We start from the raw sequence: 25,933 nt of genomic DNA, 5'->3' as shown, positions 1-25,933 counted from the left end.
ATATCAAAAAGAAAGGGAAACAAATTGAGCGACTAGGTAATTCACAGGAATCGAATAAAATGACAAAATCAACTACAATCTTAATAATAAGTCGCTGAATAACTGAGTTGGTTATTTTTTCATAGGGTACTAAAAAAAAAAATCCCTGCAAACACCTTACATGAACATATGATAATGTGATTCTTATCAAAAGCTATTAAAAGTGAAAATTAAGATGAATATAAAATTAAAAATGAATATTTTCGAAAAGAGCATTAGAGATATTTTATCGCCTTCCTTAGAATAATGCACATAAGGTTTTAATTTTACAAACGTAGCTTTTAGTTTCTTTATAAACCCTCAGTTTAGCTCCTTGTCAATCAGCATTTTGGAATTATTTTCTAGCTCTCACATGTGTTTATCTTTTGAAAATAGCCTTATCAGGAAACTTGTTTGTTTTCAAATTGCAGATAGCTGCTTGCTCACTGTCAATAATAAAAACAGCTCCATACATTTCTGTCTTAACTTTATTCCACAGAAAACTCATGACTAGATTTTGCTCTTCAAAGTGCAAGCCCTGGGCTGCCTTCATCTGATAACCATTTTGGATTAGTCATTGATTTGTCTCTGTTGTCAGTACCAGATTGCAAACTCTTAAAGGACGCAGACTGTGTACTCCGTTATACATCTTTACCCCATGGTGTCGTTTGAAATGCCAAGAGCTCTGAAGTTGTTTAATAAAAATCACTTGGATTGATTTATATCTTTGCAGTCAAGTAGGGGAGGACAGGTGTCATTTCTTTTGACTTTAAGATGGTCAAGCACTCCTGGAACAGAAATTAGGAGTCATATCTTCAGCTTCCAAGCCCAATTCTGATTCCACTAGTTTAATACATGGCTTCTCCCTGAAATACCACTAACAACAGAGATGAAGGAAACACATACCTCTGTGGTGGGGCTTTGTTGGTACAAGATCAGATGTATTGCTGGCTGGAATTTTCCTTGAAATCATCTATTTTATCTAAAAAAAAAAAAAAATTGTAAATACTGCATTGTATTTGTTGTTGCATTTATTTGAATAAAAAAGCAATATTGCATATACTTAACATCAAGCAAAACAGATGTACCAGGAAGCTGTGCCACCTTTTTCTCACAGTTCCTGGTATCCACTACCCCCTACCAATCACACTGACTACACCCTAGAATACGCATGCTTCAGTTTAAGAAGCCCTGGTGAGATCTTTCACTAAAGTTTCTTTGCTTTAAGGTTGACAGTAAAAATACGTCAGATACAGAAATTCACATGGATAATACAAATTCATGAGGTTGCCCTTGCTCTGTGGGATTGAGCAGTGAGTTTCATGGGATCCTGAATTCCTATTGGAGTCCATGAGGGATCACTGCAGGGTAAATGTAGAGGGGAGTGGAGAGGTCTTCTACTCTTTGCTGCAAACTGAGCAGCTCCTCTCCCACCTGCTTTTCTTCCAAGATTTCATTTTGTAAGGAGGTTCATCTATTTTTTATTTCTTTAAAAAGAAGCGGGTACTAGTTCAACTGAATTACAGGGAAGAAATAAGGAAATTCAACATAAGAAATGAACACTGAATTTCTATATTCTATTCAACCAAAGGTCAGCAGTTCGAATCCGCCAGGGGCTCCTTGGAAACTCTATGGGGCAGTTCTACTCTGTCCTATAGGGTCGCTATGAGTCGGAATGGACTTGATGGCACTGGGTTTTGTTTTTTTTTTATTAGACATTTGAAGCCCTGGTGTGCAGTGGTTAAGTGTTCAGCTGCTAACCAAAAATCTGCAGTTCAAATCCACTAGCCCCTTCTTGGAAACAGTATGAGGCAGTTCTACGCTGCCCTATAGGGTGACTATGTGTTGGAATCGACTTGATGGCAACAATTTTGGTATAAGACATTCATTCTTGATATGGGCTTTCTTTATTTCAACCGAAATTCTTATAAACAAACAACAAAAAGGACCCAATATGTCAAAAGTAGATATCACATCAACTCAGAGCTGTGAAAGGGCCGTACATGTATTCTAGGCCTCACTTCTCATTCACAGTCATAATCTTTTTAGGCGGCGTACTACTTCCAGAAATAAGGAGTTCACAGCTTTATTCAGCAACCCAATACTTCATTGCACAGCTCTCCTTGTTAGCAAGTTTTTTTCTAAAATGGAAGCAGAAAGTTTTTCTCTGTAATTTTTATCCCAAGCTATATAGTTCCATGATCTACAGAACACATAAATTCCTCATGTACAAAATAACACTTTAGTAGAGCCAGATTTACTGTGAAATTAATGAAACTTAGATTCAAGCCCCTCACGGCATGAACCACTTCCAAAGCCCTTGGAGGGGCCCAGACAGTAGTTCTCATGGTGTATGAATTGAATTTTGTCCCCCCAAAATATGTGTTGGAGCACTAACCCCTCTATTTGTGGATGTAATCTAATCTAATGTAATGCAATCTCCCTCCACAATGCAGTCTAATGTAATGTGATCAATCAATCAGTTGAGGTCTTACTAGTGTAGCATGGATCCTATACCTAATCACTTCTGAATTATATAAAGAGCAGAATGGTCACAGATGCACTCACACAGGGGGAAAGACAGATGCCACGTGAAGATCACCAAGGAATGGAGGAATCCCCAGGGCTACCAATGAAGGAATCGACACAGCCAAGACCTTGATTGGGATTTTTTAGCATCTAGAACTGTGAGAAATTTTCTGTTCTTTAAAGCCACCCACTTGTGGTATTTGTGTTACAGCAGCACTAGTGAACTAATACACACAGTTATGTTTTTTCAAATTTACAAAAATAAGATATTTTATTTGCAATCAGTTAAGACAGCTCTCTTCCTGCTCCAACTTTTCCTCCATTCTATGCCCACTCTGGTGGTGTCCAGAAGCTGTAGGCAGTTTTGGTATCTGTGAAAGGGTGGTTGAAGTTGAGAGTGTACTTAGAGTTTAGCGAGGTGTGTTTATGTGGTTTACAGTAGTTTTCATGCATATTTAAGTTATTGCTAGCCATCCTGTTACATGGAAACAGTTTCCGGAAATCTCCTACTGCTCGCTCTGCTGTGACACAAAGATGTGGGGCCTGAAGTCATGTCATGATATGAACATGTCCAAAGATGTCTCACAGCAGAAGTATGTGGGTAATGGAGCTTTGATTATATGGAATCAGACATTTGTCCATGATAATTTGCCTAATTATCAGATGTGCAAAATCGTTAAGTGGAAGATTCACTAGCCACATTCTCTGCTGTCAGGAATATACTCAGTAATGGAGCATATGCAATTGTTAAAAAACACCATTCTTGTTTTTGGTGATAATTGCACAAAATCATGTAATTCAACAGAATTTCTGTGTTTGTTGTGTATAAAACTGTGTTGTTAGCTGCCATAAAGTCAGCCCCCATTGTGACCCCACGCACAATAGGATCAGACCACTGTGATCCATAGGGATTTCACTGGCTGATTTTTCAGAAGTAAATCACCAGGCCTTTCTTCCTAGTCTGTTTCAGTCTGGAAGCTCCACTGAAACCTGTTCAGCATCATAGCAACACACTTACAGATAGGTGGTTGGTACATTGGCCAGGAGTCAAGCCTGTTTATTCTGAATGGAAATCAAGAATTCTACCACTGAATGAAACTGTGGCAATACTATAAAACACAAGACATCTGTGATGGCTCAGATATGAAAGAAATTTGATAGTGGGTTCCCTAATTTGATGATTCTAAAATTTACATGTCATCTCCAATGATTAGTTGTAAAACTTAAAGGAAACTTTCTAAAATATTTTCTTAAAACCCCCAACAAATTTCCATTAACCACACTGTCTTAATTTCCCAGTGGTGCCATAACGAAAGTCCCACAAGTGGGTGTCTTTAAAGAGCAGGATTTTATTGTCTCACAGTTTTGGAGGCTAAGGGTCTGAATCTAGGGCCTCAGCAGCTTACGCTGTCTGCTCTAGCAGAATCTCACTCCTTGTCTCTTTCAGTCGTGGGCATTTCTTGGCTTTAGTTGGCTGGTAGGTAGATCTTCACATGTGTCTCTTCCCTGTGTGTGGCTTTTCCTGTCTGTTTCCCCTATTTATAAGCCATCAGTCAGAAAAGATTAGGTTTAGGACCCTCCCTACTCCAAAATGATCTCATTAACATAAAAAAAGAACCTATTCCAAACAGGCTCATGTTTACAAGTACAGGAATTAGGACTTTAACATATCTTTTTGTGGGACAGAATTTGATCCATAACACATGCCAAAAAATTAATTCTTTCTCCATTTCCTCTGTAAAAAAAAAAAAAAAAAATTTTAAATCATTATCATAAGAAGGAACAAAGAATATGCAGCCAAAAATGTAGAGAAAAGGGTGCTATAAAAGTGTGCCAGGAAGATAACTAATAAAAATAATATAATACTATTTTCTATGGATGCCTGGGTGGATGTGGTATTTGTCAGCTTTTTAAAAATTTGCAATTTGTTTTTTTCTCCTTCTAAATAAAATATTTACTTTCATAACTAATTTTACATTTGTAATTCTGTGCTGTTTTTCATTGTATGATCTTCAGGCCCCCAAACATCTGGATTCATCTTTCAAATAATCAGAAACAGTCCTTGGGTTTCTTGTCTAGTTTTTCCAAAGTAAACATCTTCATTTGCTTTGCCTTCTCTTCATGCGATTATATATTTTTTCAGATTTTTCATCACCCACCGATCTGTGGTTCTTTTGCTCATTAGCTAAGGGCCCACTCCCGTAATGAGACCAGGAAGGAGCAGTTTTGAATACTTGGAAGAAGACACAGCTGGTGAAGTGAAATCTGTACATGCTTGTCATCAGACTTAGATAGGTTTGCGTCTCAGAACTTCAGGTTCGCAATTCTATGATAATTAGGCAATATGTTTTACTTTTCAGATACAGCTCCCTCATCTGCAAAAATGGGGATGATAATACCTAATTCAAGTTTGAGGGATATGATTTAAAAAAAAAGGGGGTAAAAGTCACTTGGCTCAGTACTTGGCATGCAGTAGATGATATGGAAATATTTGCTCTTCTCTTTATTGGTGTTTAGACAGAAACAAATGCTTTCTTTCTGTACCTTTCACAAAAACTGGAGAAAGCTTGATTACACTTTTTAAAAATGTGGTCTCTCTCATTTTACAAGTGATGAAAAAAACTGTTTTCCCTTGGTGAGCCATCAGACAGATTGAGCAAGGGAATCACTAGTCACTGAAATGAAGCCTACCTGGGCCTGGAGGAGTTTCAGGCAATTATATAGGATTCTGACTTCCCAGAGGACCCCGCGGTTGTCAGATGATGCCAGAAACTGTTGGTAGGAACTTCTGGTGCTTCTGTGTTCAACCCTGGGCAGGGAGCCAATTATCTGGGAGGAAGGTAAGAGCACAGGCCATTGTTTAAACGAATTTCTTTACTTATGGATTAATTATTCAGATTGAGAATTAACAATACCCTTCCCCCCTGACAGCCTTTCTTTTGGCCATTACGTGTTTAGCACATTAAATAGGAGAGAAATGGCTGGGAAGGGGATGGGTAAAGATTTTTTAATACATTTAGAAATGAGTTTGAAGTGAGGGAATGAAGAAGTTGTGGCTAAATTGGGTGCAGTTATAAAGGTAATGGGTAGTAATAACTGATGTAAACCAAACACAAACCCACTTCCTGTCGAATCGAGTCCAACTCAAAGTGACCCTATAGGACAGAGTAGAAGTGCCCCATAGGGTTTCCAAGGCTGTAAATCTTTATGGAGGCAGACGTGCCACAGCTGGGTCTGAACCCTGACCTTTCCGTTAGCAGCCAAGCACTTAACCACTGTACCACCAGGGCTCTTTATATGTGTACTTGAATTATCTGTTATGTTCATTTTCCCACAGCTTAGAGGTGTCAAAGTGAAATTATATTGCAGGCTGGGACAACAAAAATAACCGAGATAAACGGGCTCGGTATAGAGAAATAGTTCTTTGTGATAAGAAAAACAGTACAAATATAACTCTATGTGAGAGGTGATGGATACAGAACTGGGGACATAAGAGGGAGGGTGGTGAACCCGAGAGCTCCCGCTTATTCTGCAGGATCAGCTCCATTCCAGGGGGGTTCGCCATGTAAAGTGGGGACCCACTGTAACCAGATCTTTTTTCCAGCAAAGCTGGAAATCTGGACTTTATGGGAAATCATATAATATAAAAATATTAGACCATTTTAAAAAGAAAACACCACCATAAGGGCCAAATACAAAGTTTGCCGGGGCTGGTGTGGCTCATGTGTAGATGTTGTAACCTCTGCCCACAAATGGGCTGCATAACCATCAGAGGAACACATAATCCCCGAAAGGAACCAGGGGCCAGGAGAGGCAGAAGCCCAGAGAGAAGCAGCTCAGAGGACTGGCCTATGAAATGAGCTGCGTCTTGAAAGATACGTGGGAATTAAGAGCTGGGCTGCTAATCAAAACGTCGGCAGTTCGAATCCACCAGCTCCTACTTGGAAACCCTACCGAGCAGTTCTACTCTGTCCTATAGGTTTGCCATGAGTTAGAATCAACTCAATGGCAATGGGTTTGGGTTTTTGTTTTTGTTTTGTATGTGTAAGGTGCATTTTAGATACAAGAAAAGGTACACGCAAAGAAAGACAAGGACAGATGGAGTGTGTGACTTCTCAGATGCTCCATCACAAGTTTTGTTCTGGGAACACTGGAGGTCTGAGGAGAGAATTGTTGGTAGCCTGGATGGTTGGAGAATTTATAATTGTTTTATTTTGTTTTGTCTTCCATTCAATTTTACTCCCTGCCCCTTTGTCAGGAGTGTTTAGTTTTTTTCTTGGTCTTTATGTAGTGGAAAGATGGAAATTTTCATGAGTAAACAAAGAAATAGTTCAAAACAACAACAAAAAAAGAAAACACACAGAATTTCTGTGTCCCTGTATTTTCACTTGGCTATAATATTTAGGTACATTTTGTGAAAGTAAGTTCTGCTAAAGTCATTAAACCTGAAATCAAACCCATTGCCATCAAGTCAATTCCGACTCATAGCAACCCTGTAGGACAGGTTAGAACTGCCCCGTACGGTTTCCAAGGAGTGGCACGTGGATTTGAATTGCTGCAGCCTGAGCTCTTAACCACTGTGCCACCAGGGGTCCACTAAAGTCATTAAAAAAAAAAAGTCATTAAGAGGATGTAAAAGATTGGTTTTTATGTTTACATGATTTAGAAGAATTTACTGCCATCAAAAATGGATGTAATTAAAAAACCAGGTTTGCTCTTTATCTCAACTGTCTAAATTTTCCCTTTTTTATTTTTTGTAAAGACAGAAAATACACTTTTACTCTTCATAAAAAAAAAAAACTTTGCAATTTTTCTCATTGAAAGATTCTAATTAAAATGTTCCATTTGAAGGATTTTTTTTTTTTTTTTTTGCCAACCCAAATTCTTGTTAAGCAAATGCTTTATACTCCTTGCCGGAGCATAAAGCTGCAGTATTCCTAGAGGACAAGTTTATAAAAGACCTAGAACCCAAATATGTAGCAACATACATTATAGCAATACCTTGAAATATAGAGTGTTATAGAAATTTTTAATGCAGTGGTCAGCAGATTTTTATATGTATCACTTTGAAAAAATGAATTAATACTTTAACATCATCTTTAACTGAGTATTCTCTTGCTTTATATATATATATGTATATGTAGAGGGTTAGCAAAGAAAGGGAAGACCCTCAACCAGTTGGACTGACACAGTGTCTGCAACAGTGGGCTCAAGCATAATAATGGTTGTAAGGATGGCACAGTGTTTTGTTCCGTTGTACATAGGGCGGCTATGAGTTGGAACCAACTCCATGGAACCTAAGAACAACAGCATATATACAACACACACGCACACAACCCTCCTCTCACATGCCGCTGCTCCACTTTATCACAAGTGAAAAAAAATTAAAAACGTTTGCCGTAATACAAATCGTTCTTTTTGCAGTATCATTTTAGAATCTACCTTTTTGGGTTTTTTTTTTTTTTAACCTAAGAAGCCATCAGTGAAAAAGAAAACCCTAAACGAGATGGACTGACACAGTGGCTGCAACCGTGGGCTCAAACATAGCAATGATTGTGAGAAGGTCGCAGGACCGGGCAGTGTTTCCTTCTGTTGTACACAGGGTCACCAGGAGTCAGAAGTGACTCGACGGCATATAACAAGAAGAAGCCATCATATATTTCAGCAATTTCTGTAAAGTAAATTTGAAGCCTAGTTACATATTTGTCAATTCTTAACATTTTCTATAAACAGACATTAATTCTTCCCTTTGTATCACCTCTTATTATTCTTAGGGATCAGGGACAGAGGAGAGTAATCCACCATAATAATTTAAATGGATCATTATGTTGCTCAACTGAGTTGAATAGCTAAATTATTGCTTACACTTTGTTATAATTATAATTGTCTATAATTTTGTCTAATGATGTGTCATTTTTTTTGCAATATCTGTCACATTAAATTTATAACAATGGAAAAATTAGTTTATGTATTTATGGAATCCAGTATTTTAATTTATTAAATATTAATAATTATAAGGACTATTTCTTTTATTTTAATGAATTTGTAGAAAGCAGACATTTAAATGTGTGCATATATATGTTTTACCCTTGTTAGGAATAGAATATTATTGATATTTCATTTTTATCAAATTTTCTGAGAAATATTCTGTTTTTGACTATGAATGTAAATACTATGGTTAAATATATTTAAATAAAGCAAGCTTCTAAAGTATGCAATTAAGATGACATTCCAAGTAAATGATATGATTTATTACTTTGAGAAATATATTTTTTTGAGTTATATACACTTGCCTGTGGGCACTGTACAATAGTTTATATATCATTCATTAAAATAATTGATTTCACTTCTAATCAACATTGAAAATTATAAAGGTCATTTACTTTATTTAACATTTAAAAAGCTGATCAAATAATCAGTAAATTAAGATTGAGCTGACCAAGTGAACCATCTGCTTATTATTTATTCTATAGAGGCCTTTGTTTCTGCAACTCGGGTAGCTGCCATTCAGTAATGGCTGTGCTTCGGTTGCTTATGGAATCAAATGGCATTATTGTTCCTTCAGCATAGATACATGTATAACTTTGGGAATTATTTCTTTTATTAAGAAAAATACCAAACCAAACCCTTTGCCATTGAGTCAATTCCAACTCACAGTGACACTATAGGAAAGAGCAGAACTGTACCATAGATTTTCCAAGGAGCAGCTGGTGGATTCAAACTGTGGACTTTTTGTTTAGCAGCCAAGCTCTCAACCACTATGCCACCAGGGCTCCATTTCTTTTATTACACATATATAATTCTCTGTGAAAATAAGATTTAAAATTTTGATTAATAGTTCATATTATTAATTTTATAGAAAAATCTATTTTAATGAATAATTAAAGAAATACAAAACCAAAGAATGCTATTTAACTACGTCTTTGCTTCTGGCACACTGGTCTTCCTTCAGTTCTAAGAAAGGGCTAAGTTCTTTTCTTCTCCAGGCATTCTCTCTGCTGCTGGTACACTCTCCTCCCTACCACTCAAATATTCCTATTCCTCAAGTTTTATCTCTGTTTAAATGTTACTTCCTTCAAAACCTTTGACAAGTTGTTATTCTTTCACATTGCATCCTACTCTTTTCTTACAAAACCCTACTAAAATGACAAAAAACCCAACCCATTGAGTTGATTCTGACTCATAGCAACCCTATTAGACAGAGTCCCAGAAAAAAACTGCTTTATTGAGTTTCTAAAGCTCTAAATCTTCCTGAAGTGGACTGCCACATCTTTCTCTAGCAGAGCAGCTGGAGAAACCTTTCAGTTAGCAGCTAAGTGCTTAACCACTGTGCAACCAGGGCTCCTTTACTACGATTAACTAAAACAACAACGACCAAAAAAAAAAAAAAAACCTTGCTGTTGAGTCAACTCCGGCTCATAGAACCCTATAAGACAGAGAAGAACTGCCCCATTGTTACCGCAAATTGCGGATTCGTGCCGCCTGCCGCAAAGCCAATACTGAGGCAGGAGGAGGTAAGCAGTAAGAGGGCTGTATTGACTACCGGTATTCAAGAGACAGAGAGGGCTAAATTGCTCTCAAATTCTGTCTAAACTAGAGGACTAATTGGAAGGTTTTTATAGGGGAAAGGTCAGGGTTTAAAGGTTTTCAGGAATGTTGGTTTTTCTTTGAGGTAGATGTGATGATAGAGTGATCTATTATTGAAGTTCTGCAAGTCTCTCCATGTCATCCTGTAGTCCTGCAAGTCTATTCACGCCATCCTGGCTTCTGTCACAAGATGGATCTAAGCTTTGTTCAGCTACCTTGGTTTTGTCTGTTTTTTTCTTCCTTGGGAAAGGAACATAGTTTAATCAACAACTAAAAAGTGATTACCTTGTTCTTCTTCATAGAAACAGTCATGAGACGGATTTCAGAGCAAGTAATTATGTTTCAAAAACTAGAAATTAATCACAGTTTATACAGGTATACTAAAACACTAGAAATATATTTTCTCTATTCCAATACTAAAAACACTGATAGAAACATATTTTCTCTACTTTGATACTAAAAACACCAAAATCCAACCCATTGCTGTTGAGTCGAGTCTGATTCATAGCAACCCTATAGGACAGGGTAGAACTGTCTCACAGAGTTTCCAAGGAGCACCTGGTGGATTTGAACTGCTGACCTTTTGGTTAGCAGCCACAGTACTTAACCACTATACCACCAGGGTTTCCAAAAACACCAAAAGAAACATATTTTCTCTACTTCACCATAGGGTTTCAAAGGAATGGCTGGTGAATTCGAACTGCTGACCTTTTGGTTAGCAGCCATAGCTCTTAGCCACTACACCACCAGGGTTTCCCTACTACAATTAGTATTGATTTATTTGTTTTTTGATTGCTTTCACCTGTCACTCTGGCTAGAATGTAAGCCCCATGAGCGTCAAGACTATGCAGGTATGTTCAGCCCTCAGGGCAAGACACGCAGTAGAAATAGTGGCTAGGAGCCACTAAGAGCCAGACTGCCTGGGTTTGAATTTGACTCTACCATTAATAATCACTGTAAGCTTGGGTGAGGTTCTAATGTTTTTTCTGTGTCATCTGTAAAATGGCAAGATAATAGAACAAGGATTGAGTTAATTAACATATGTAAATTACCTGGCATATAATAAAAATATAAGGCCTTATTAAATGTCAGTAAAATAGATATCACAGTGTCTGGTACGTAGTAAATAATAAGCATTTGTGAGTGATACAATGGGGCTTTGGTGTCAGAAAGACTGGAGTTGAATGTCAGTTCCATCACTTATAACCTTGGCAAAATTATTTACCGTTTTGAACCTTAATTGCTCAGCATATAAAATACTGTTGACTTTCTGGGGGTCTTTATAAGGATGAAATGTGGTGCTCTATATGGCATGTTTTATGGTTTACTTTGGTTTAAAAAAAAAAATTTGTTTTTTTTTTTGGTTTAAAAAATCTTGTTGTTCTACCCATAAAGTCATGTTGTTGTTAGTTACCAAAAAGTCGATTCCAACTCATAGTGACCTCATGTATATCAGAGTAGAACTGTACTCTAGCGTTTTCAAGGCTGCAACCTTTTGGAAGCAGATCACCAGGTCTGTCTTCCAAGGCACCTCTGTGTGGGTTCAAAGCACCAAATTTTTGGTTAGAAGCAGAGCTCTTAACCATTTGCGCCACCCAACGAGCAAAAAAAAAATTTTTTTTAATGAGCCTCAGCCCTAGATAGTGTTCCCCTTCTAGGTCTGTGGTGTTCAAACAGCCCTGCCTGAAGCTGTTTTGTACCTGTTGCTGGGATAGTTATTCTTAACAGTTCCAGTTATTAAAACCATTTGGTTATAAATACAGAACAAGTTCAAGCTAAATTTAGCCTTAATAAGCAAATTTATTTTAAGTGTAACTAGCAGGTTGAACAAGATTCATTCATGATATATTCACAGCCTATTGAATTTATTTATGTTTGTTATTACCCCTTTAAAGTTTGCTTACTCTTCCCTTTTCCTGGATGGTAACCCTGACACATGTCATGGCTTTTCTTCTCCAACAGGATAGAACAGTCCTGTAGTCACTTTAGATCACCAACATAATTTCAATTCATTGATCAGAACATCCTGGTGTATTAGTTTTCCACTACTGTTGTAACAAACTTCACAAACTTGGTGGGTTGAAAACAAAACAAATGTATTGTCTTAAGTCTAAGGTGTCAACAGGGATGTGTTTTTTTTTTTTTTTTTTTTTTGGAGGCTGTAAAGGAGAATCTGTTTTTGCCTTTTCCAGCTTCTAGAGGCCACCCATATTTTCTTAGCTTGTGGCCCTCTTCCTTCATCAAAGCCAGCAAAGGTGGATCAAGTCCTTTTCCTTTTGCATCTCTTGGGTCCTCTCTTCTGTCTCTTCTTCTAACCGTTTTAAGAACTCATATGGCCAGATTGGGCCCACCAGGAAAATCCAGGTAAATCTTCCCAATTCATTAACCTTCTCACCTGATTCATGACCTCATTTGCATCTGCAAGCTTAATTTCGTTTTGCCATTTAACGTAGCATATTCACAGGTTTGAGAGATTAGAACATGTGCATCTTTTCAGGGGGTAGACGTTATACTGCTTGCCACACATGGCCTATATAACACTCAAAATTCCAGCCTGCTGGATTGGGATTTGCTGTATTTCAGCTTTCTCAGGCATGAACCAGATATCTTTCCTTTTTACCTTCCAATGGTAGCAAATACATTTTATATTTCAAAGTTTTCTCTTTGAAGTGCCTTATCCCCAGGCGAGGGACTCAAAGTTACCATTTTCCCAATACTACCCGGAAGAGCCAGATCAGTCTCGGAGCACATCACTGGCTCTGTGCAAAGAAAAGTTCTTTGCCAAATGCTGTCTTCTACTCTCTCTGATCATTAGCAATATCATTGGTCAGGGCAAGGGCTTTGAACATAACAGAACAGAATATTAAAACCAATTCCTTATAAATCTCACTGGTGTGGGATCAGAGAGGGTAGATTCTTCTCATATTGTTTGAGAGAAGAAGAATCTGTGTGTCCTGGCACATAAATTCGGCCATTGGATCATGAAACCCAAAAGCTAGGGCTCTTCAATGACTGAAATTTAGGATTAAAAAACCATAGATAATTCAAACTTATTTCCCCTCCATCTTTGGTTTCTGCTGCTTGCTACAAATCAGCTTCTTTACTTTCCCTTCTGTGAATATCTGTTCTTTGGCCCCTGGATTCTTAACTGAACATATTTATTTATGCACGTAGTTCCTGAGTTACAAGCCCCCAAATCAACATGGAGATCGTGACACTTGCATTATTTTTTATAAAAGTGTGTGTTATGGATTGAATTGTGCCCCCTATGTCAAAAATTTGTGTCAACTTGACTAAGCCATGATTCCCAGTATTGTGTGGTTGCCCTCCATTTTGTGATCTGATAATCTTATGTGTTATAAATCCTAACCTCTATGATGTTAATGAGGCAGGATTAGAAGTAGTTATGTTAATGAGGCAGGACACAAACTACAGGATTAGGTTGTATCTTGAGTCAATCTCTTTTGCAATATAAAAGAAAGAAGAGGCAGGAGAATACTGCATCCTTTGAACCCACTCTCCCTGCACTGAGAAACTCATAGACCCAAGGGAAGATTGATTGCAGGGACCTTCCACCAGAGCCAACAGAGAAAGAAAGACTTCCCCAGGAACTGGCACCCTGAATTCGAACTTCCAGGCTCCTAAACTATGAGAGAATAAATTTTTGTTTGTTAAAGCCATCCACTTGTGCTATTTCTGTTATAGCAGCACTAGATAACTACCACAGTATGGGTTTATAAGAATCAAACTGTAAAATATCTGTTAAATGACATTTACCCCTTTTATTCATAAATAGAATATCTAAGCTTTATAGCTTTTTAATTATATCACAGTTTTTCTTCCTATGTTCCTTTAAGGAATTCTTATTAAAATTTACAAAACTTTATTTCCTTACGAACTAAATGTATCAAATATTTATTGACTGCCTATCTATTTATCTATACACAAGTACTTTTTTTTTTTAATATTAGCTATTTACCAACACTTAACAGCTTTTTTTTTTTTTTTTTTTTTAACAGCTTAGATTCCTTTTTAGAAACACTGGGGATATAAAATATAAACAAATGGTATATAAGTTTGGCATTTTTTTGAAAACAGTTTAGGTCCCCTTGTCATTTAATCTTCTCAATATAAAGGACGGTCAAAAATCATAAATATTAATATTTTATCGAAATCATAAAAGAAAAAGTTTTATTTCTTTTGATAATGGAAGTAATACACAGCTTGTTTTAAAAGATATAAAACTCATGAGGCACATACGGAAGAAGTTAGACAATTACTAATAACCTGATAATGCTGAGCTAGCCATAGTAACATTTTAATATATATATATATATATATATCTTTTTTTTTTTTACAAGCATATAACACAACCATGTCTTGGACCTCTAAGTCAAAGAATAGTTTTGCATTACCATTTTTAAAGATTGCCTATTATTCCATTGTGTACCTACGTAATTTATTTAAACAAGTTCTTATTGTAGAGCACTTAATTTCTTGCACTTATTCTTACTATATACAACCCCAGTTAACACCGTTACATTAACTCATTTGCGCACTTTTCTAATTATTGTCTTAGAAAATTTTCTAGTAGTGAAATTGTTTGTAAATACTATGATTTTTATTTAATATTTTAAATGTGTTTTGCCAACTTGGCCTCTAGAAAGATTACACCATTTCTGCTGATCCCATGAAGAATGAGTCCTACTTAATCCTTCCATAGTACTAAAAAATGGGCAGTACATATGAAGCAACTGTTTTCAGGCCTTAGACAACACACAGCATGGTACTGTGATCCTCGAGAAAAGGCCATCAAATGAGATGAGCCTTATGATCATGCTGGCTTTCTACCTGAATGCAATTTCCAGAGTATGGTCAAGGAGGAAGAACCAAACAAAAGCCTGTGTTGAATAGACAGAGGCTGAATTGACGGATTATGAGCCACTAGAATTTGTGGTAAGCATATTGGAGACAAAAGGGCTATGTATAGAAAGAGCTCCACGCATCTGCAGAGAGGTTATCTCAAGTCTGTACTGAATATCAATCTGTGCAAAGAGTGAAACTCCATGATGTTGGACAAAGAGCAACTGTTGGGGAAAGCATAACTACCAGGCAGTTCTAAACTGAAAAATTTTCAGAGCTTACACAGCACTGGGAATTATTTTAGTTCACACTAACAAGAGTGGAGAGACGTTGTTGACTACGTGAGACATTTGGTAGAGATCTAACGGGTCATACCTTAGCACTGGGGCTAAAGTAGCCTGAGAATAAAGGCTACTATAGACCTGCCCTAAAAGATATGCAAAACAATTTTTGAAATGCTCAACTGATCCACCAGTAACTTAATTGCCTGCCAAAACAAAGTCCAACATCTTTAAAGAACTACCAAAAAAAATCACTTAGCAATTTACAAGTCACAAAATCACAATATTCTGCATCCAACTAGAAATTATTAGGCATGCAAAGAAGCAGAAGATTTATTCAGAATCAGGAGGAAATTAATTAATAGAAATAGACCCAGAGTGATGTAATTAGCAGATTAGGACTTTAAAGTGGCTATTATAAATATGCTCAAAGATGTGAAGGCAAACGTGAACTTAATGAGGGAAAAATGGAGGATATAAAAATGACTCAAATGGACATCCTAGAAATGAAAAATATCTCAGAACTGAAAATTTTACTGGATGGGATTTAGAATAGAATAGGCATTGCAGGAAGCAAACAAAACAAAACAAAATTTGTTAAATGAAAGGCATAACAAGATAAACTATCCAAACAAATACAGAAAAATAAAAAAGACAAAAAAAAAAAATTAACAGAGCTTCAGGGACCTATTGGATGTTAAGCCATATGTACATATATGCATATATAACATATGTGTAATTACAGTAATAGGAGAAGAGTGAGGTAAGGCCAGACAATATTTTAAGATGGACATTATTAAGGTAATTTTTTAATATTTTGGTGAATTTCATAATTTGACATGTCCAAGAACCTCAACAAATAGCAGGTGTGATAAACACAAAGAAAATAACATCAAATCACATAATCAAATTGACTGAAATCAAGTGATAAAGAGAATATATAAAAATGGTCAGAGTGGCCATCTAAGATACTCCACTGGTCCCACCCCATCTGGACCAAGGGAAAATAAAGAAAGCCAAAGACACAAGGAAAAGATTAGTTCAAAGGACTAATGGGCCACAACTACCACAGCCCCTACCGGAATGAGTACAGCCAGCACAACTAGATGGCTCCTGGCTACTACCACCACTGACTGCTCTGACAGGGATCACAATAGAGGCTCCTGGACAGAGCAGGAGAAAATGTAGAAGAAAATTCAAACTCACAGAAAAGACCAGACTTATTGACCTGACAGAGACTGGAGAAACCCCAAGAGTATGGCCCCCGGGTATCTTTTTAACTCAGTACTGAAGTCACTGCTGAGGTTCACCCCTCAGCCAAAGACTAGACAGGTCCATAAAACAAAATGAGACTAAAAGGGCACACCAGCCCAGGGGCATGGACGGGAAGTCAGGAGGGACAGGAAAGCTGGTAATGGGGAACTCAAGGTCGAGAAGGGGAGAGTGTTGACATGTTGTGGGATTGGCAACCAGTGTCACAAAATAATATGTGTAGTAGTAGTTTAATGAGAAACTAATTTGCTCTGTAAAGTTTCATCTACAGTACCATTTAAAAAAAAAGCCGGAGAAAAAATACGTGTGGCATACAGAAGATAATAAGAAACACATAGACTTCTTGTCAGCAGTATCTAAACTAGATGACAAGGAACAACATATTTAAAATGCGGAGAGAAAAAGAAACATATCAACCTAGAAATGCAGTGCAAAGGAAATACAGCTTCAAGAATGAAAGTTAAATAAAAACATTATCAGACAAACAAAAGCAGCGAGAATTACACACCTAAGTATTTGCCCAAGAGAATTAAAAATGTATATGTATTCACAATAGCCCACACCTAGTGTGGTAGTTGTAAAATACATTCACAATTTCTATGATACTCTCTTCTTCAAGAAATTGAGCTTAATCCTCCCTTCCCTTGTGTGTGGGCTGAATTTAGTGACTCATTTTAATGAATAGATTATGGTAGGAGTGAGGGTATATGATGTCGGAGATTAGTTCACAAAAGCCCTTGTGACTTTCCTCTTGCTTATTCTCTTTGATAGCACGCTCTGCAGTTGCTATGTTTTTTTTTTTTTAGAACACTTAAATAGCTCAACAGAGAGGTTTATGCAGCAAGGAACTGAGGACTACTATCAACAGCTGACAAGGAACTAAGGCTTCCAGTTAATGTTGGAAGTGTATACTCCTGCCCCAGTCAAGCCTTCATATGATTGCAGCCCTGGCTGATATCTTGGCTGCAACTTCATGAGAGACTCTGAACTAGAACAACCTGCACAAATCACTGTGCTTCCTGACAGAACTATGTGAGATAATGGAGTACACAGTATGATTCAATTTGTATAAAATTCAAGAAAAGACAAAACTAATTTGTAGAGTCCCTTGGGCTTCAAATCACTTCCAAATCATTCTGAGAATGTGCATTTCTGACAAGTTCCCTGTGGAGAAGGTACATTTTTAACAAGTTCCCAGGAAAGATTCTTATGTATAATTTCCTGGGAACTTGTTAGAAATGCATTCTCAGCAGGGAACTTGTTAGAAATGCAAATTCTCAGCAGGGGGTCAAACCAGAACAAACCAGTTTGAAGCCCTGAGTGTCACAGAGGAGATCAGTGTTGACTAGTTTCTGGGTAGAGTAAGAGGTGGAGAAAGAAGAAGGATTAAATGCAAAAAAGCACCAGAAAAAAAAAAAAAAACTTAGAAAATGTTCTGTATCTCAAATGTTATGGTAGTTACAAGAGTGAATACCTTTATCAAAACTAATCAAACAATACACTTAAAATGGGGGTATTATATTTCACATACATTTTATCTCAATAAAATTTAATTTAAAAATTATGGTTATACCAAATTTATTGCAATCATAGTATGAGAGGGTGTGTTATTGTTAGGTGCCATCTAGTTGGTTCTGACTCATAGTGACCCTACGTATAACAGAATGAAACCCTGTCCAGTCCTGCACCGTTCTCACAATTGTTGCTGTGCTTGAACCCATTGTTGCAGCTACTGTGTCAGTCAGTCTCCTCGAGGGTATTTTTTGCTCACCCTCTACTTTACCAAGCATGATGTCCTCTTCCAGGGAGTAGTCCCTCCTGATAACACGTCCAAAGTACATGAGACAAAGTCTCACTCTCCTTGCTTCTAAAGAGCATTCTGGCTGCACTTTTTCATTCAATATTCTTCACCAATGCCATAATTCAAAGATGTCACTTCTTCTCTGGTCTTCCTTATTCATTATCCAGCTTCCGCATGCAGGGTAGGAGACTGAAAATACCATAGTTTGGGTCAGAAGCACCTTAGTCCTCAAAGTGCCATCTTTGCTTTTGAACACTTTAAAGAGGTCTTTTGCAGCAGATTTCCTCAATGCATTGTGTTGTTTGATTTCTTGACTGCCGCTTCCATGGACTTTGATTGCGGTCCAAGTAAAATGAAATTCTTATCAATTTTAATCATTTCTCAGTTTATCACGATGTTGCTTATTGATCCAGTAGTGGGAATTTTTGTTTTATGTTGAGGTCCAATCCATACAGAGGGCTGTAGTCTTTGATCTTCTTCAGTGAGCGCTTCAAGTCCTTTTCACTTTCAGTAAGCAAGGTTGTCTCATCTGCATATCACAGGTCGTAAATGAGTCTTCCTCCAGTCCCAATACCCGGTTCTTCTTCATATAGTTCAGCTTCTCCAATTATTTGCTCAACATATGGACTGAATAAGTATGATGAAAGGATACAACCCTGATGCACACCTTTTCTGACTGTAAACCACACACTCTTGTTCTGTTTGAACGACTGCCCCTTGGTCTACATATAGGTTCTTCATGAGCACAATTAAGTGTTCTGGAATTCCCATTCTTCACAATGTTATCCATAATTTGTTATGATCCACACAGTCGAATGCCTTTGCATAGTCAATAAAACACAGGTGAACATCTTTCTGGTATTCTCTGCTGTCAGGCAAAATCCATCTGACATCAACAGCGATACCCTGGTTCCATGTCCTCTTCTGAATACGGCTTGAACTTCTGCAGTCCTTATTGATGTACTGCTACAATCACTTTTGAATGATCTTCAGCAAAATTTTACTTGTGTGTGATGTTAATGATATTGTTCAATAATTTCCACATTCTATTGGACCTCCTTTCTTTGCAATGGGCACAGATATGGATCTCTTTCAGTCAGTTGGCCAGGTAGCTATCTTCCAAAGTTCTCAGCATATATGAATGAGTACCTCCAGTGCTGCTTCAGTTTGTTGAAACATCTCAGTTGGTATTCCGTCAATTCCTGAAGCCTTGTTTTTTGCCAATGCCTTCAGTACAGTTTGGACTTCTTCCATCAGTACTAGCAGTTTTGGATGATATACTACCTCCTGAAATGGTTGAAGATTAACCAATTCATTTTGATACAGTGACTCTGTGTATTCTTTCCATCTTCTTTTGATGCTTCCTGCATCATTCAATATTTTGCCTGTAAAATCCTTTAGTATTACAACTGGAACCTTGAATTTCTTCCTCAGTTCCTTCAGATTGACAAATGTTCTAACCTATTGGTTTTCTACCTCCAGGTCTTTGCACATTTCACTATAATACTTTACTTGATCTTCTCAAGCCACCCTTTGAAACCTTCTGTTCAGCTTTTTTGCTTCATTAATTTTTCCATTCGCTTTAGGTACTCTACTTTCAAGAGCAAGTTTCAGAATCTTTTCCGAAACCCATTTTGGTCTTTCCTTTCTTTCTTGTCTTTTTAATGACTTCTTGCTTTCTTCATGTATGATGATGACCTTGATGTCATTCTACAACTTGTCTGTTCTTCAGTCACTAGTGTTGAATGTGTCAAATCAGGTGGGATATACTCAAGGTCGTACTTTGGCTCTTGTGGACTTTATTTAATTTTTTTCAGCTTTAACTTGAACTTATATATGAGCAAGTTCTTTTACAAAAGAAAAAAAGGAAAGTATGGTAAAAAGCCTTTTTTTAAATATTTTTTTGTCTTTCCTTATTTCAAAGAGAAAAATTAATAACAAGCAAACAAGCATCTTATTTTGATTTTGAGGTTTTCTCTGAAACATAAAACCAAAAAAAAAAAACCCACTGCCATTGAGTCGATTCCTACTCATAGCAACCCTATAGTAAAACCAAATAACCCATAAACCCAATATTAATAGTTAAAAAAACAAGCCTGACCCATACTGTAAGAAGTATTAACTCCCCCACCCCCAGAAGCTGCTCTACAGCAATGTAAAGTTGTATTTTCCTATTAGAAAAGGGTATTGTTATCTGCCATCTATTCGATATTGATTCATAGTAACACCATGTGAATGATAGAATTGCCCAGTAGGGTTTTCTGGCCTGCAGTCTTTACTGGAGGAAATTGCCAGCTTTCTCCTGTGGAGCTGCTGAGTAGAATTGATCCACCAATTTTTGGGCTTGCAGCCAAGTGTTTAACCACTGATCCAAGAAGGTAGTGAATAGCAAAACCATTACCTTGTGACCACCTAGTAATATCAGCTGATCTTAGTAAAAGGAGGAAAGAAGGGTTCAATCGATCAAGTTAAGATTAGCCAGTGGTTGATTTCTTCTTCTTCTTCCTCTTCTCTTTATAAACTTCATTGTAAGTAGCCTACCTTGAGCCATTTGCTTTTTTTTTTTTTTTTAAATCAGAATGGTTTTCCTTTATGCATACAGAATAGCTGCTCAGATAAGCCTTATGCTTCAGTTTCTTTGAATTTTGAGTATTTTAACAGTTGTTACAGGTTAGTTTCTCTTTATATTAGAAAATTTCTGAACTAAGTTGTAAAATTAGTCACTTAATAAAATTATATTCATCTAATTAATAATTTGAAATTCCATAAAGCACTTCAAATATGTTGATTTAGTAGTAAAGATTTATATAATTTTGTGTATTTACATTATAATGGTTTCATGCTAACATGGGGGAGAAATCTCTTGGTTATCAAAAAGCCGTGACTCACACACTGGAACGACTGAGTGGCTAGGCAAGTAACAAAGTGAAGAGGATTATACAGTGAGAAGTGAGTCCTTTGGTGAATGGGAAACTGATTTTGTTGTTGTCGTTGTTAGTTGCTGTGGGGTCAGCTCCAGGATTCCACTTTAAAAAAACAAGATTCTGGCCAAATAAAAGTTTCTGAGGGGAGATAAAGTCTAGAATTTATGACGCACTTAAAAAAAAAAAAAACTCTTAAGTTTGAAAGTAGAAAGCTCTCTTTAAATTTAATTTCAGTGACTTTAATTGCCCAAGAGCACTGGTATATTTTACACTTTAATCTTCGGTTTCAGTATTTAACTTTTATTTCAATTAGATAATGTGCAAGGTTTCCAAAAAAATTAATTTCAGTTAATTTCTTCAACCATAATAATTTTAGCTTTGTCAACAATTCTGAATACAAATACCATACCAATTAAATAACAAATTTATTGGTTTTTAGGAAAACTAAGGAATTTAATAGCTCTCTCAAAGTGTAAATCTTGTAAATATATAGGATACTTTATAAACAAGCAAAGCAGGAGTACTTGAAAGTTTTTGAATAAATAAACTCCCTTATGTCCTTTCTTAGTTTTATTGTAAACATTCTGAAAGATGAAATATGATTTTATGCTTTTCATTAATCAGTTATCAAATGTTTATTAAAATTTTATGAAACTGGCATATATAAAAAGAGTAACTAAAAATACCCTAAAGCTGGACCTTGAGATTTGGCAGACAGGGCCATGTTTGCCCTGAATGGTTTTAAAAATGTTAAGGAAGAAAAAAATTGTTTTGTTAGGATATAGGGAAACTAAAACTTTAGAGGAGGTGGGAGAGACATGTTGAAATAAGTGTCAGAAGCTAACTTTAGCTGTGACAATTCTATCTCTATTTTCATGTTTATTCATGAAAATTGCTCATGTTGTGAACCCATCATTGCCCAAGGTGATCAGATAACATATTTTCCTGCGTCATCCTGAGATTTTTTTTCTTTCTTAGATTTCTTCCCATTCAGCCTATTATCCTTAAAAATCCTTCCAGAAAAGCTATGTTTATCTCTCCCTGCACTTTTATTCTGTCTCCTTTTTTTCCACTCATTTTGTAAATCTGGTCGCCATAGGAAAGACAGCAGACATTCACTTTAGAGAAATGTCTGTTTTAAGCACTAGCTGCTTGGGGACAGGTTGGAGACTTTAATCCTTCATCTCCTTTTCCTTAACAATGCTAGCTCGCAGCTAGTCAGCCGGAAGCTAGAAGAGGAGCTTTCAGGAGGAAAACATGCTCAGTAGAAAGTAGTAGCCCATTATGATGTTGAACAAAAGTAGTTCTCCTTGTAACGGTTTTCTGGAAGGCTTGTTATGCCACTTTGACTTATTCAAAAATAAAAGAAGAAAAAAAATAAAAAATAAAAACCTCAGGTGACAAAATGAAAACTATTTTTTCTCTGGTTCCTTCTAATTAATTTGTTATTGTTGACAGCTACTTTTGCTCGGACTTCAGGTAGGAACCAAGGTCCCAGCCCAGTGCCGTCGAGTCGATTCCGACTCATAGCGACCCTATAGGACAGAGTAGAACTGCCCCATAGAGTTTCCAAGGAGCGCCTGGCAGATTTGAACTGCTGACCCTTGGGTTAGCAGCCATAGCACTTAACCCCTATACCACCAGGGTTTTCAGGAACCAAGGTACTTAGTGTTATTTAATTTTAATTTCTGAAGACATGAGAAACCTCATCTCTTACCTCAGCTTCAACTGAGTCCGTTTGGCTCCTATTTTAGTTGGAGCCCTGATGGTGTAGTGGTTAAGAACTTGGGTACTAACTGAAAACTTGGCAGTTCGAATCCACCAGCTGCTCCTTGGTAACCCTATGGGGCGGTCCTACTCTGTCCTAATAAGTCACTATAAGTTGGAAGGAACTTGATGGCAAAGTTTTTTTTTTTAATGGTGGGTTACTCCTAGGCAGTCCTATTGGGTCACTGGAAGTCAAAATTGACTCAACGGCAACTTTATTTATTTATTTGTTTATAATGGTGAGTTACTCCTGAACAGCTGTCAAATATTGTTTTCACTTAGCTAGTTTTTGCTAAATTCGTACGTCACAGTTAGCATTAATTGTCCTTTTTTTTTTGAGGCTATAGGGAAGAGTCTGAAGCTTGGAAGATATTTTGCCTCTCGGAATGACTGACTGGGTTGTATTTGCAGAATATTTTCAGAGCTCTATTAAAACGATCTTTCTTGTGTTTTGGACATGTAACTTCCGTTTTAGGGACTGATCACTTTCTTTCAGGGTGTTTTGATGAAATCAGCTTTTCCCCATGTTAATACGTGCCATTTAAGCATTTTAGGAACATGACATAGAGAAATCACTCTATCTCACTACTTTGGTGTTCTAGGTTTTATCTGTAGATTTTTATAATTTCCTAAAAACTCCCAGATGTTAACTTTACCATTCTATACTTAATCAGGCATTTAGCATCCATACAGCTTTTTCTGTAATGTTTTTGTAGTGTTCCTTTTAAGCAAGTTTTGCTCCAGTTTGTTGAACAGTTTATCTGTATATATAGATCAGGCAGATATTTGTGTGTGTGTGAAACCTGAATTATATTTTATTTTATATTTCTATGTGAGTGGTAAATATACATTTAAACTTCCCTTAACTGTTTTTTCCTTTTACAGATGATGTTTAGATGGCTATCCCAGCCCACTCTTATATGAGGTTGGATGAGAGAATGACTTTTCTGACCTGAAGAAGTAGGTTTGTGCTCCTGGAACAAATCTAGTCCTCCCACTGTCAGTAGACTCATGCAGATGAGTGTGAGATTGCTAAGAAGAGTATATTACTTTAAAACTTCTTGGCATTTAAGCCAAGATTTCATGGGATCCTCATATAAATTATACATCACTGTGCACTATGATTATAAGCGTGTATTTGATGTCTTGTTACACAATTCTTCCACAATTTGGAATAGAGTTGTTTTCAGCAGCAGATTAGAATGCTTTGCGGTATCACTCCTACCTGATTTGGCACCTTGGCACCTTCAGGTGTCTCTTATTTTTAGATGAGTCGTTGTATGTCTTAATTACGTGAATTTACCTGCAAACCATCAATAATTGTTAAGCAACTCCATGTGCGTGTGTGTATGCGTGTGTTCGCATATAATTTATATAGTTCCTTGATGTCTTTATTTAATAAAACTGCAGTGGAAAGCTCATTAAAATGACAATACTCTCCTTGCCATTAATTATGACTTATCTTGTTTCCTTGTTAATGAATGATCCTTGCTACCGAAAGAGTTGCTTTTTTTCTTCTCCATTAATATTAATTTTCTCGTTTCAGTTTGCAGTTTGATGGAAAAAAGGATAAAGAATTAGTAGTGTTAAAAATAAAACTTACCAAAATTTGAACATAGGTTTATTCTGCACAGTTATTCTATATACACATAATCAAAAAAATCAAACCCATTGCCGTTGAGTTGATTCCAACTCAGAGTGACCCCATACCACGTAAACCAAACTCATTGCCATCAAGTCAATTCCGACTCATAGCAACCCTATAGGACAGAGTAGAACCACCCCATAGTGTTTCCAAGGAGTGCCTAGTGGATTTGAACTGCTGACCTTTCAGTTAGCAGCCGTAGCACTTAACCACTATGCCACCAAGGTTTCTAGCAAACCTATACCGAAAACCCAGTGCCGTTGAGTCAATTCTGACTCATAGCAACCCTATAGAACAGAGTAGAACTGCGCCATAGAGTTTCTAAGGAGGGCCTGGTGGATTCAAACTGCCCACCATTTGGTTAGCAGCCATAGCACTTAACCAGTATGCCACCAGGGTTTCCAAACCTGTAGGGAGGCCTTTTTGATTCCAGAAAAACCAAACGGCTCAAAGAAGGTAGGTACTATGGGGCTTATAAAGAGAAGAAACCCGTTGTTGTTCAGTCGATTGCAACTCATAGCAACCCTATAGGACAGAACAGAGCTGGCCCACAGGGTTTCCAAGGCCATAAAACTTTACGGAAGCAGACTGTCTCATCTTTCTCCCGTGGAGTGGCTGGTTAGTTCAAACCGCTAACCTTTAGTTGGTAGCCGAGTGCTTTAATCATTATGACATCAGAGAACAGGATGAAGAAATATAGAAGATCAACCATTGACTAATCTTAACATGATTGATTGACCCCTACCTTCCCTCCTATACTGAGATCAGCAGGTATCAGGTTACTTTTGGCCTGGTTGTTAATAATTTGGCACTCCACTCACCTGCAGCCAGGAGGTTTTTTGAGACTTAAATTAGGAAACAATAGTTTGACAACTATCCTTTTCTAGCAGAATAAGACACATATGCATTGCCATAGAGCAGTTTCTGGCAGGCTTTTGCAGTTTGGGTCAGGCTCTTTCTGGTTAATACTTGGTTTTATGGATAAGAAAAACCTTAAAATTAAAGTAAGATGTCTGTTATTAATTTTCCTATTCAGCAACAGTTTAAGTAATAGTATCTAAAAGATGCTATTACTCACTAGTCAATCCTATACAAAGCATGGCATAAGTTTTACTTTTTTGGAACTTTTTTTCCCAATATATACTTACATTTATAGACAAGTAAATATGATTATGTGCATATTACTATGATCAGCAAATTAGATTTATAATACCAAGTGTGTTTGGGGTTGTCAAGTAAGCTTTTA

General features: G+C 36.9%; 1 protein-coding gene across 18 annotated transcripts in view; it reads left to right on the top strand.

Moving 5' to 3' along the window:
* Window positions 1–25,933, top strand: part of NAALADL2 (N-acetylated alpha-linked acidic dipeptidase like 2) — a 1,621,055-nt gene that overhangs the window by 430,908 nt on the left and 1,164,214 nt on the right. For 2 of the 18 annotated variants that reach the window (XM_049867808.1, XM_049867802.1), the window contains one exon: window positions 23,928–24,002. The exons of the other annotated variants lie outside the window; for them this stretch is intronic. The gene's annotated coding sequence lies outside the window, so the exon portion shown is untranslated. The remainder of the gene's footprint in view (window positions 1–23,927; window positions 24,003–25,933) is intronic. 18 annotated transcript variants of the gene reach the window in all.

The sequence above is a fragment of the Elephas maximus genome, chromosome 23 (genome assembly GCF_024166365.1).
Source record: "Elephas maximus indicus isolate mEleMax1 chromosome 23, mEleMax1 primary haplotype, whole genome shotgun sequence".
In the NCBI taxonomy this organism is placed as follows: domain Eukaryota; kingdom Metazoa; phylum Chordata; class Mammalia; order Proboscidea; family Elephantidae; genus Elephas; species Elephas maximus.
This window is presented reverse-complemented; position numbering and strand designations above follow the sequence as displayed.